This window comes from Netta rufina (assembly GCF_964035555.1).
Source record: "Netta rufina genome assembly, chromosome: 3".
NCBI classification, from domain to species: domain Eukaryota; kingdom Metazoa; phylum Chordata; class Aves; order Anseriformes; family Anatidae; genus Netta; species Netta rufina.
Genome location: NC_140125.1, coordinates 13012941 through 13027189, shown reverse-complemented (window position 1 = coordinate 13027189; position 14249 = coordinate 13012941).

The following is a 14249-nucleotide window of genomic DNA, read 5'->3' as shown; positions in this document are numbered from 1 at the left end:
AACCAGAAAAAAAGGTCAAGTGACCTTAAAATGAAAATCAATGCTGCAAAGATGCAACCTGATCAAAGCTGTCTTGTGGTTTCCCAATGAATTTTCCTATAGATTTTGACTGGGGTTTGGTCATGGACTTCAATAAAAGCATGGCCGGGCACAAAATCGATGCTTCTTCTCACCCTTATTCTCAGTCCATTATGTACTATTGATAGCACCACACATTTTTCATCATGACAAGTATTTATCTTCCCCTGGTTACTTCACGAACTTCTTAAGATACCTTTTGCCTGTCCAGCAGGTAGACATTGTTCTGCCCAAATAACTTATTTTTTAAGACAGCTGTACTGAGACCTCTCGTCTTCAGTCTTAGCATCCTTCCTCAGCCTTCCTTTTCTTTTAGCATTCTGTGCCATTATCTTCTAATTGTTTCAGATGAAAGGTATGTTCTTTTCCCATTATTTTTGTTTCTGCTTTAGGAAGCACTGAGAATGCTGTGTTTTGTGTATGTTTATTAACAAAAAGAGCTTTCCTAAATTTTCTCTCAACAGAAGGTGTGTTTTTGACTCTAGCACAGGCTAACCTACTTTTTGGAAGTGAAGGAAACTAGTCAGGAAGAGTGATTAACAGCATGAATGTCAAGAGAGGGGAGATAGGAGAAAATGAGGAGGTGAGCCAAATGAAGCAGTAGCCTGAAGCTCATAAGAAGAGTGGCTGAACACTAAAAAGAGAAGCCGCGAAAAGGAAATGTGACTGCTGTAGAAAAGCAACCTGGCTGGGAGGGAGGACGTGAAGGTCACCTCAACTTATGAGGAGCTGATGAAGTGGTGGTGATAGAAGGAGAGGGAGGAGAGCCAGGCTGGTCTGAGGGAGAAACTGAGTGTGGGAGATGGGCAGAAATAGGGAGAAATCAGGTCAGCAGAGAAAGAAGGATGGATTAGTAAGGAAAAAGCAGGAGGGGAGAAGGGACAGAAGGTGGTGGTGGGAGGCAGATGCAGGGCAGAGAAGAGCTGGGTGTTTGGAGATGTGGGGCAGATGGAGTCCATCCCATCGCCCAGCCCAGCACTTGGGCAGGTGCGAGATCTGAGGCCGCGCCGTCATGCCTGATGCCTGAAGGAAGCTGGCAGAGGACCAGGATTCAGCAAATGCCGTGACCAGACAGCTGCGAGTGCACGTGGCATGAGAAGTGCCTTTGCCACGAGGTGCCTCTGCCGTGTTTGCTTTGGCGAGGCAAATGAGCGTAACTGCAAAAAGCAGAGCACGAGTGGCAGCCAGCCAGCCTGCCTGGGAGGGGTGTACGGGGGGGTTATCTCACCCCGCTGGAGTTGCATCATGTAGGCAGGGACAGAGAAAAAATATTGCTCAGGCAACTCTGATTTTCACTGTCAGGGCAAAAGCCTGAAAGCCTTAGGAGGAAATCATGTAGAGCAGAAATCAAGACGGAGGAGGCACTGGCAGCTGGGGAAGGGTGGAGCCTGGAGGTGATCCAGGGTGCAGAGTTTATGAATTTCTGTGAAATACCCCTGAAAGGGGCAGTTCCTCACACCACCACTGAGCCAACACTTTTGGTTAAGACCTCATCATGGTGGGACACGTCTGGGCACCCAGCGAGGACCCACCGCTGCCAGCTCTGGCTTGTTTGGAAATTCACCCGCAGCAAAAGCACATCCTGCTGAGCATTTGCATACCTGCAAGAAGAGGCTTTTCTTTCCTTTTCAGGCATCTACGACCTAAAAAGTTTTATCCGAGCCCATGAGCTGACCTCGCAGAAGTCTGGAAAGCAGGTGGTTTCCCGAAAGTGTGCTCATTACATCAAATGGGCACAGCGCTCTGGTACTTAGATTTAAAGGCTTCTCCTCCATTTATAGCACTTGACTGAATCAATATGATAAAGACAAATGGGCCAAATGGCTGTTTCCCTTTCAGACTCCCTCGAGTGCACACATTTGTGTTAGCTTTTGTACATGAGCACAGTTCTTCAGAGATTTCTGACATCTGTGTGAGAGGGGGAAAGCAGCAAATCGTCAGTCCCCACCACCCCCACCTCCCCTGGCTCCACCAACCTGAGGAAGACGCAGGGGGTGAATTTCCACAGTCCTGTTCATCCCCTCAGAGTTACTCTTTTGGCATCCTTGTGTAGCTGTGTAATCACTGCTGAAGTCAAGCTGTTGCCGCTTCTCCACAGAACTGCCAAATACAAAGGAGATAGAAATTAGCAGCGATTGCCTCCAGTGCCTATCAGGGTATTGTGAGTGCAGCCCTCGCTTTCCAGGTGTTTCTTTTTCTCCTGTGGTTTTCTAATGACTACCCTGAATTTGCCTCTTTAGAGGAGAGGCCAACAATTTCTCTCACTGTTCTGCAGGCGATCAAAAATTTTGTCTACACAGAAAGCTGCAACTGGTGCTTTATTGAAGCACGTTACAAATACAGAAACCGAAATCCTGCCAGCGGTGAGAGGAGTGGTTCGGGTCTATCTGCCTGGGCAGTTTCACTCAAAGGCATGTGACAGCCCTTCCTGAGCAGCCACCGAGCAGACGAGGAGAAGAAACGCAATAACCAAGAGCCTATAAATCAGTCTGGAGGCGTTAAATGGGAGCTAGAAGGAAGGGTAGGTGCTGCCATGCTATTTATAAATTATGCCATCGTTACATGATTAAGGCCATCCCAAACAGAAGCAGGGCACAAGCTCAAGGCCTCACCCACCCCCAGCACCGTGCACTGCAGCAGCTCCACACCATTCAGCCACTGCACGCCAGGGAAAAGGAGCCTGCGCCGGGCCCAGGGCAAAGCAGGAGTGTTGAGATAAGTGTTAATGTTTAATGGCACGGGCTCACCAGCGCGCCAACACATGCAACATCAGAGGCCTGAGCTCGTGCGCTGGGCTCCATCCACGGAGTGCACATGCTGTCCTGTCAAGGACGAAATCTCACACTGTAGAAAGTACCAAAGTCCCTTTGATAAGATGAATTGGCTCAGCACTGCTGTCTCAGACCAAAAAAAAAAAAAAAAAAGAAAAAAAAAAAAAAAGATCAAGGAAGGTCTAAAAGATTTCTAGGACTGGGTTCCTGCTCGGGCTCTCACCAGCACACAGCCCAGGCTCCAGCCTGGGTTACGCTGCAGTGAACCCAAGCACCTCCCAAGCAGCGATGCTGCAAGGTGCATCACCTATCTGCCATCCCTTGGGGTAAAGTCATTTTTCCATGGAAAAGCCTGTGGAGCTCGCTTAAGCTTCCTTAAAGAACAGAGAAACTAAAACTACCTGCCCTGAGCCAACCACCTAGGTGCTTGTAAAGCACTGCCAGCAGTCAGAAGTTCCCTGATGTCACCGCTGCCAAAAATACCGGGCGTGGCTTCAAGAGGGAGGGCAGGTGGTGGAAGACGTTGTCAGAAAGAAAAAGGTGTTTTTGGTGCCTGTTCCCTTCCCCAGGGAGCTGTTTAACCAGCTGCAGTGCCAGATGGGGTACAAAGGAGGAGATTCAAGGTGCTGAGACAATTACAAGCTAACGAAGTCTTGGCCGAGGCAGGAGGTGGCACTAAGAGACCTGGTTTAGTGATGGGACTCGGGAGGTCAGGTGGGGCTTGGTGATTGTGAAGGTCTTCTCCAACCTAGGTGATTGTAGGTATCTCATGTCAGGAGGCTGCCCAAGTACAAGCAAAAAGGCACATCTGGAAAAAATGGCAAGGAAGTCTGTATTTTAAGCTCACTATCCGGGGACAAGGCACTCCACAACACGGGTCATGAGCACTCTTAGCCTTGGCTGTTGGCCACAGGACTTTTTCAAGAAGCTGCCCAAAAGCAACAAATCAATTGTATTGTCCCGTTTCACTCTGTGAAGCTTCTGCCTCTCTGCCATACCCCTACCCACACGTGAGCATCCTTCATCCTTTCTCCTGCTTGCCCCCTGCTGCTTCTCCATTTGCAGGAGCAGTGCCCAAACCCAGGAGCAGGCGACGAGCAGACGTTGCATTACTGCTGCTCGAGATTTCTGCATCGTCTTAGGTGGGCGGCCATCCGGGGCGGACTGCGGTTTGGGAGAGGTGGTAGCCTCGGAGGCTGAGCAGAAGTCACAGCGACAAAGAGGCGTCTGCTAGAATCACAGCCCCGATGGCTGCCCCTCCTCTACGGGGGCAGGAAATGTTGCCGTACACTGGGTACGTGCTGTACGTTTCAGTCAGAAAAAGCAACGCGGAGCCTCGCAGATGCAGGGTGCTTTTGGAAAGGAAGACCCAGAGGCACGTGTCTGAGGATGTGCCTTGCAGGTCTGTCTTACGGGGAGAGGCGAATCTCTCAGTGGGTCTCATTATGGGCTGGATTTACAAGACGGTTGTTTTATTGCAGGAAAAAAAATACTGTGCTTAGCAGGAAAAACTCCTGGTAGACTGGCAGGAAAGCACGGAGCAGAGAGGCAATGAAAAGATTTAAAACTTCAGCATTGTTAGGGCTACAATTCCTCTTGGTGCTCACAGCTTTGCCCTTGCGTCATGCGTAACGCCTATATGGCAAAAGCTTGCGGGCTGAAATAACTCACTTTCTCCGAATTTTACAGCAGGAACTGGGTCCGGTCCCTGCAGTTGTTAATGTGACTCAGTTGCGTGCTTATACCCTCATTCACAAGATTAGGAAATGAGTTCTCTATAACTGAGATTACTAGCCACTTCGTTTTCATTTATCTGGAAATGAAAAGCTGTTAGCAAAGTTAACAGCAGCTGAATATCAGAAGAACAATATATGGCAAGAATTGCTGACATATATTTAGTGGCTGTCCCCAGTAAAGTATTTGAAGAAGGCAGCTGGATAACCAGACCTAAAAATAGCACTTCTTAAGAACTGATGACAATAGACATGCTGTCTCCTGTGCTAGGAAAATGTGCTAGAGGTTCATTGTCATGTTTATTATTTAACCACAGGACAGCAACTCACAGCCACTGGAAATACTCCACTTAAATCCCAGCGTGCTGCTGAGTCCAACAAGAATATATTTTTAAGATGTAGAAAGAGGGGTGTGAGGAATTGCAAACCATTGCATTATCATAGGCTTGGGGGAAAACAAAAAAAGGCATGGGGACATTCAGATGGCCAAAGCTCCCCCCAAAACACTTACAGGAAAGATTTAATGTGAGGGATGCACTGCCAGACTCCTTGTCTGTCATCCCTCCTGCCTGGCCAGGCTCGTACAGCAACAGGGCATTAACTTCCCTTCCCACCAAGCCTTGCTGCCTGGTCTGGCATTTAGCTCTGAAGCATCCCATGCCCCCGCAAAGTGAGAGCCCTGAGCTAACTTCTATTTGCTGTTTGTGCTGGAACTTCATCGTGCCTAGCAACCCTGGATGTTTTTTTCCATGCTGGTTTACCATTATTTATACATGTTTGTAGGAGCAGATGCAAACATGCAAAAATTCCCCCTGGAGCTGTGCCAGCAATTTACCCACAGAAGGGACTTGGATCCTGTGCTTGGGATTACCCCTGACCATCTTTGCTGTGCTGGTGCAAAACCAGGCTGCTTTGGACCTTTCCCTCCGGGGATTTTGGAGAGGTTCCTCCTGCAAATGCATCTTCTTGGTGAGGGACCGGGCAGCCTGCGCCTCATGCCCTTGGGAAACACAAAGCTTTGGTTAGGCACAGCTTTCTGATTGTCCTGTCCAGGACAATCCTGCCTGGGAGGAAGCTCTCCAGCCACGCCGCTGAGTGGGACACTCTGAAGGGCTGGGACAAAGTCCGGTGCTGCTGATGCAATTGCAGCAGAACTGCAGGTTTTATGGAAGCAGCAGAAATTTTAAATACTGATATTTTAAATCTGATATTTTAAATAAAAATAAATAAATCTTAAATCATGATGTTTTAAATTCTGTCTCCATGTTTTCCACTTGCTAACACACTTTTTGTTATACATCTCCGTTTCTGGTTTGGTGCTGGGTCTATAAACCATCTAAACCCTCTCAAGCTTCAGAGGAGGTGGCTCAGAAATGAGCAGCTGGACCTGTGTTTAAGCAGAAACTCCAAATCAGGATCTGAGCATCCCATGTGTGGGAGAAGAGCGATTAGATGGCTGCTGTAGCATTTCTCTGACCTTGCAGCTGCCGTGCTTTAGGGCTTGGTATGGCTTCTGTCCTCTGCAGGGTGCAGTCCAGCCAGCACGAGGGCTATGAGGGAGGCTTTTCTGCTCTTCCCCAAAATGTTGCATTACCCAGAGGGCTGCAGCTGTGGAAGACACGGACACCACAGCCCACACACTGGTGCAACAGGGCCAGCACCAGCGTGTGTGAAAGCCAACCATGCTGCAGCCCATAAAGCAGAGAAGATCTGGGAGGAGGAGATGGAGAGGGAAGAGACCTTGCAGATGAAAAGGATGGAGCTGCCCGGGGAAAACAGAGAAGGAAAGCACAGTGTGCTTCTCTGTGCTGGCAGCACCCAGGATGTGACTGTTCAGCTGCTGCTACAGCAGTGGAAAGGGTTTTGAGCTTGAGCTGCGAGGTTCCTTTTCCCCAGTCCACCCAGCCTACATCCTGCCGCAGCATCTCCCAGATGCTTAGACAGGTGAGGGCAGCAGGGCACGAAGAAATCTTTACATCTTCTTATTTGTTTTAATATGAGATTACAAGCCATGCAAACATGTATTCATCTCTAACCTGGGAAATGCTTGTACACACAAACACACATACATAGACGCGTGTATTTATACACAAGCACCTCTTCTCCATGCAGAAACCTGGTGCTTCATCCTACTGAACCCACACTTTCTCCTAAAAGAGCTGTGGCTGCGATCCAGGCTCTAGTTGCTTTGTTGTTGGAGGCATCCACGCTCATCCTGTCCCCTCCATTAACTGCCTGGCTGTGGGGCTGCCACTCAGTTTTATCCCACAGCTTAAAACAGGCCCCCCCCAGCAAAACTCCCCATTTCGTGAGGAAAGTCCTTCCTCAGGCCTCTCATCCACCAATGCACAAAGGTGACCACAGAGGACTTTGGCACCTCTCCTTGCCCGAAGCACTGGTTCTGGGGAAGGGCCACGTGTCTGGGCTGAAGGAGATGGAGTCCCAGTTTCCACCAGCCAGGGTCAAGCCACTCTTACTGATACTGCCAGCTGGGCATACTGGTTTAGCTGGGTTTTCCACATTCTTCTACCTATCACGGGTTCCCCTGGTGAAGTAGCTCTGCTTCTGCCCTGGGAAGTGAGTGGGAGGCAGCGTGGAGAGTTGGGGCTTCTCCTCAAAAAATCCCATGCCCACCCAGATGGTGGCACCCAGATCTTGGTGGTGCCTGAGGTGAATGGAGGTGCTGCTCCCGCCCCTCAAAGCAGCATGGTTCGGGGCACCGGCCTGGCTGAAAAACAACCTTGCAGCCTGCCAAATTTTGCATGGTTTTACTGGCAATGAAACATAAACCCTTGGTTGCACCTACAGGCTGACTAAAAGCCGTGACAGATGATGCTGTAATCCAAATGTCACTGCAGCTGTAACCTTACACCGAGTGACTAGGGCGGCGGGTCTCATGACTATTGTCGTATTTTTGGAGCTGCACTTCACCCGGAGATAAGGCTCCCTTTTGCATCTCCCTTCCCACCAAGATTATTGCCGTGTGTGCCTGGTCTCCACCCTGGGACGCCCTGGGACATGGGATGGAGCAGCTCTTGTGCTGCTGGGGCTGGTGGGGCCCTCTCCCAGAAGCTATTCTGCGGACAGCAGTGCCCACAGTTGTTTCAAGTTATCTTAAAACCACTCAGCAGATCATTTTCTTTCTCTGTGGCACTGATGTAGAAAAGCTGAGCTCTTCTTTTCAGGTTTAAAATATTCCTGAAGTTTAGGGAGAGCCCAGACATGGAAAAATCAACCTGGGGAGTTCTACCGAGTCGGCGAGGCCTTCTCTTAAGACACCTCTGGAGGCACCCGCAATGGACTCCAGAGGGTTTTGTTCTGCTTTTACTGGATCGATATCAGCCAGCCCTTCAGGTGGCTGCCTGATTTTTATTTTATTAAAGTTTTCTGTGGAAGACCTGGCCCTCTGTTAAGAGGAAGACGCTTTCAGCTTGGTCGAGGGCAGATGAGGCCTCTGAGAGCCTCATTGGATGCCGGCGGTGGGTAGGGTGCGCAGGCCGGCCCCTCGGGCCGCAGACAGATTCCTCCCATTTGCTCGCAGAGCACTTTACATTATCCTGGTGTATTTTAAGGCCAGGTCAGCGTAAAGTGGCTTTTGTATTACCGAGTATCAGACCCAGCGATTTTATAACTCCACTTATTGCAATCCTCATAATCAGCTTGAAGGCTCTAATTAGCTGCAGCAATGACTCAGCCTTGTCGACAAACCTTGAAGGTGAAGGGCAACATGCTAGGGCTGCTCTCTTATTAGGGAAAGGCAGAGATATATCATGCCTTTTTTTTTAGGGAAGAGACAAGCAGTTAAAAAATTTACCCTGTCCCGGGTTTCATTGGCAATGCGCTGACTGCATCTTATTTATTTTTTAAGCCATCCGATGTGTTCAGAAGCCAGATCCGCCTCTATTCTCACCTGATCAGAAGTCTCCCTAAATCAGCTTTAAAAGATCCAATTGCCAAGTGGCGCAACTTCCCAGATGCCATCTGTTTGACCTCAGTAGAAGGTGAACAGCAGAAAGGAGGAAGTTCTTAAAAACTAAAAGGGTCATGCAAGCTCACACAGGAATGGGAATGTTGGGAGAGGCCCAGGGAAAGGATGAGAAGCTGATAAAGCAAAGCAAAGTCCACAAGGTGTGGGATCCCTGCACATACTTGCAGCTCCTTGCCACCTGCGAGCAGCTGATGTGGTAAGGTGTGACCGTGACATACACCAGCTGGAGCCGAGCCACCTTTGCGTTGCCACCAGGCTGGAGGGCAGGACAAGCTGGCACCGGGCTGGAACGATGCAGTGCAGGCTGGTGGCATATGGCGGCAAAACCAGCACATCCTGTGGAGACACAGCATCTGCCAGCCTAACCTCTCACATGGTCACGCCAGCTTTCTGATCTTTATTTTTTTCAGTCTATTTTCCTTCACGAGATAAATTATATTTTTTTTCCCTCTACTTTTTTCACTCCATGCTTCCCAGAGAAGCAGAATGGCAAGCCCTGCCTCAACACCCAGTGTGGCAATGCAAGTACAAGGGATGGCAATGGTTATGGGTGGTTTGGTCGCCCTCACTGCCTGTCCAGAGCACTTCCAGCCGCTGCCTAACCCAGCACCAGGTCACATCTGTGTGGCTCACAGCCACAGCAGTGCTGTCCCCTCACCACTGACACGGGAACGTGGCCCAGCACATTCACCACAGCACTACATCAACTTGTTGCTTTCCTTCTTGGAGGCTTCCAGCTGGCAAACCCCTCTGTTTGCTGTTCCTAAGGAGTCGGTTTCCAGGGTTTTCACTGAAAGCTGCAGGATTTGGCTCCTGCATGCAGTCTGCGTTCAGGGAATGCTTTGAGTTTCTCCACCACTAGACCGAAACTTCTGCCAAAGCCTCTTCCCTGAAGCAGAGAGCCTCATGTTGCCCTTGATAAGTCTGTAAAACATCTCTGACTATTTCTGGATTTCTCCAGAAAAATTATGTAGCAGTTACGTTTCACCACAGAACAGAAACTGGAAAAATGAAAAGAAAAGTGCTTCCAGACAGATCAGGTGAGGTTGAGGTGGGATGACTGGCTTTGAAGGACCCACTTTGGTACGATCAGGACCCAACTGCATAATAATGCTATTGCTGGTGATGCTGATGGAGCAAAACACAGCTCAGCACGCCACATTGTACACTCTCAGTAGCAAGCACAGCCCAAGGCAGCTGCGAGGAGCCTGGAGATGACCCCGGGTGTCCTTTCCTTCAGCAGCTTTAGCTGTCTCGCTGCCAGGTGCTGAGGTGGTGCTTCAGGCTGCCCACTGGCCCCACGTTGCCCAGCAGTCACACGCTCGCAGACCTGCTTTCCAATCCTCCCCTACATTTTTTTTTCCCTTGATAAGGGGCTTTTCGGGGTGAGGAAGACTTCTCCTGGGCTTGTTGTGTGCCTGCCCTAGCAGCAACACAACCTGCACTGAGGATTTTAGCAGACCCCACACTAATAACATTGTACCAGGGACGGAAAGGTTTTGCATCACGTTTGTGACCTTTTGTTCCCAGATTTGGGCCATGGTGATGCGGCTGGCTTTGGAGAGGCTGCTGGGTGTGCTTTCAGTAGGAGAGGAGGAAGGGATGGACCTGCCCAGGAGAGGCTCCCCCGCCATGGAGGACAAGGAGCGGAGCACAGACCTAATTTGCGCCTGGCTGGGTTTTAGCATCTCTTACTCACGCACTACGTTAGGCAGCAAATCACTTGGGAGTGCTGCAGAAAACCGAAACATATGTGCACCGGGACTGTCCGCCTCTGCAGGAGAAAACATTGTCGTGCGGGAAATTGTTGAGTAATGGGGAAAATATGCCACTGCTCCTCTCCAAGCCTCCTCCCAGGACATGACACCTCTCAGCAAATGGGGTGCTGACGCAGCCCCCTCCCTTGCTGCCCAGAAAAGCATGGGAAGGACTCACAAGCTTTGGAGTCACTATTTCTGGTCACAATAATGAAGATCCCTTCTCTGGGTAGATACTGTGATACCTTCTCAAGAAGGTTCAAGGTGCAACCATGGCTTGCTCTCCCCTACTTTTGCTGGAGATCTCCTATATGGCTTTGGTGGGGAGAACAGCCCCCCTCTGTGATGTAGGGTTGTTTGCTGGTCTCATTGCAGCCCTCTCCTCCCCTCGTGCTGTGTCCTACAGCCACCACCTGGCTCCAGAGGAGGGACCACCGTGGCCCTCAGGACCTCACCAAAAGTGCGAGCAATCCAACAGTTAAGCCTCTCCTTGAAAAACTGCCAAAACAGTAAATGTGATTTGTATTCCACAGACAGATTTAGAATCCAACAGCAAAGGAACGGCTCTGGGACAATGTGTGTTGCCACCAGCAAAGCCCGAGCAATGGTAACATGTCATTAAAATGGATTTGAGACTCCGCGTTTGGCACCAAAAGGAGATACAAGGGAAGTTGCATGTGTCACTACATGTACTGTGAGCACTAGAAATAAATTGTTGTCTGGCATTTCATTTAGCTTCTTTGTGAATATTTAGTACTGTGAAGAAAACCAAAAGCCAGGGTTCCTGCTGAAGCCTTTTGTTCCTCTGTAACTAAGAAAGGGAAGAAAACATGGCATTAATTAAAGAGGATTTACAAAGCAGTCTTCCTAGTGATACAAGCTTGTTTCAGCTGAGATGAAGCATGTGTGAGCAGGGAAGTCTGGTGTGGGGCAGAAGAGAAGCAAAAGGATGAAACCTGCTGAGTTCCCTCAGAGAATGGGGAAAGGAGCGGTGCAGGCTTTGTGGGGAGTTACTGTGCTGGGGAAAAACACAGTGCAGTTTCCAACCACACAAATTGTGAAGACAGAAATGGAAACGACACAAGTTGTGGTGGCTTTGGGGGTTCTGGGAGGCTCACCTGGAGATCACAAACTTGGCTGAAACTCTGAGACACGGAAGAGATGAGAAGCATGCTCCTTCGTAGCAATAAAGATACTATCTTCTCCTTTCTGCCACAGACTTCAACGTGCCCCAAACGAGCAGAACTAAAACCAAAAGCGCTAAGTCAGTGATGACAAACCCTTCGCTTGAAATGGCTTGGCAGCTGACACTTCTTGCCTTCCTCCTACATCTCCTGAAATATAAGCACCCAAAGGGACACCGGGGACCCAGAGGGACCAAACAACATTTTCAGGTTTCTCCTTACCGTGAGAAGAGGCACTTGGAAGGGGCAGGACATCCTCAGCGAGTTGGGGCTCCAGGCTTGTTGAGGCCTTTGTTGGCTTTTGTTCCAGCAAGAGTCTGCCAAATCTCACTGGGGATGCCTCATTCCTCTACTGTGAAATTGCTGCAGAACGACCTCATGCAGGCAGCATTCACACCACACTTTACATCTACCAGAAGAAGTTGTGGGGTGGCACTGGGCTGTTGGGAAGCCCCATGTTGATGGTGAAGCTTTGGGAAGCAGCAACAGCTTTGGTCATGGCTCTTTGTTGGATTTTCCTCACCCTCTCACAGTGACACTATTCAAAAGCAATCAGTGGGTCCAGTGGTGTGTCTCAGCTCCTCAAAGGCAGGACCGAGGACACGGCACAGGGCACATGACATGGAACAACTGGGAGACATCGCAGCTCCAGAGGCCTCCACCAGCCTCTGTTCTCCTGCAGATCTATGACTCGTGAAGAAAAACCCACAGTCTACTGGTGAAGAAACCAGAGAAGTGATAATCCTTTAATCTTGTTCTTAACCAGTCTGTGTGCTTTTTCACTGCCAGGTTCACCATGCTCCACTGCATGCCTTGTCCTTCTGCAGGTACATTTAGTTTCTAATTACTTGCCAGTCAAATGTCTACTCAAGCTCTGCTTGGCCAGGTGGAGCAAGAGAGGCCTGAGTAACCCTCTCTTCCTCACCTCTGGCGGTCTGTCAGCCACCAAAATCCTCCTGAGATGATTGACCAGACCCACAGGAGGAGTCACCACCTGGGCTAGGTCTTCAACCACCAAACGGGCCCGTGGTTTGTCAGGTCAGCACAGAAACTTCTGCAATGAAGCGATGCCAACACCTGATGACATCTTTGTGTCTCTGTAGGATCACTACAAGACTACCTTGGTTTTGGGCGGCCTTTGGTGGCCTCAGCTGGCCTGGGAGTGCAGTTATCTCACTCCATGGGGCCTCTTTCTGCTGCTGAAAGATCCTTCAAGGGATGGGAGCTGGAAACTTGGCCACAAGCAGCGTCACCCTGATTCCTCAGTGCTCCACAGCCACACCATGGCAACTTGAGAGATCATTAATGACCTTCGTCCTTCTCCCAACCAACTATTTTGTTGTTGTTGTTATTTCATTTTGCTTTGCCCTTTTCTTGTTTCTTAGCTACCCTTCAAGGGAGAACAAGCCCCTTTTCCAACCCTCCCCTTTGGACATCTTCTCTGCTGTGGGGAAGTGGTTAGGGCTTCATAAAAATGACATCAGGTGGTTCTTCATTAGATGAGCGTTGTGCCTTGCAGACAAGGCTGTGAGGACAAGGCTCATCACATTTTGGATGCGCTTGTATTGCCCCACAGGGGTCATGCCCAGCCTCGAGGGCTGTGAGCCCAACCTGGTGGACACACAGATGTTTAAGTGGGCACACAGACACATAGGTGGACACACACGATTTAGGGAAATGGAGCCCATTTCAAGCAAGTAGCAAAATGGGGAATGCTCTGACCCCGTGACAAGCTTCTTCCCTCCCATCTTCCACAACTTGGCTTCAAGCATTGAAAGGAGAAGCTGCATGCCAAGAATTTTTAAGGCTGTGTCCAGCAGAGCGAGCCAACCCCTGATTTGCCCTTAATTATAGTGGTGAGAATGGGGCGGGGGACAAATGGGAAAGGGTGAGGAGCAGGCGATGACGAGGACAGGACTCGTCTGTCGTGTGCCAGAGGCCATGCCTCAGCCAGCACCACACGGGCTGCTTGTGTGCCTGCGTGCCGCTGGGCAGTGTGAGGGGAGCATGAGGGGAGCGGGGTAAAAACGGGGTAAAAGCAATCACCAAATTACACCAGAGGTTTTGTTGAGCCCATTTGTGTCACACACAAATGGCAGCAGCCCCAGGGGGTCTCCACGACTGCCTCCAGAGCTGTTTGTGTGAGGGGACGTGGGCGCCTCGAGCTGCTGGCAGGGGGCCTTGCGTTGGTGTGAAAAATGGAGAAAAAGGGTGTTTATAGGAAACGGACGGGGATGTGGGGGAAAGCAGAAAGGCTGTGTGTTGTGTGCAAACGGGAGCAGGTGAGCGGAGTGAGGCGGGTGCTTGATTTACACAGTTCCCTAGGAAAAAAAAGTAATAATAATAAAATAATAATAATAATAAAATAATAATAATAATAAAAAATAATAAAAATAATAAAAAATAATAAAATAAAAATATAAAATAAAAACGATAATAAAATAATACAAAATAAAAATAATAAAAATATAAAAATAATAAAATAGAAAATAAAAATAAAAATAAAAATAATAAAAATATTAAAAATAATAAAATAAATATATTAAAAATAAAAATTATTATTAATAAAAATAAAAATAATAAAAATATTAAAAAATTAATAAAATAAATATAATAAAAATAAAAATATTAATAATAAAATAATAAAAATAAAAATAATGAAAATAAAAATAATGAAATAATAATAAAAAATAATAAAAATAATAAAAATCTGCACTTGGGCAGCAGGGGGGGAAGAG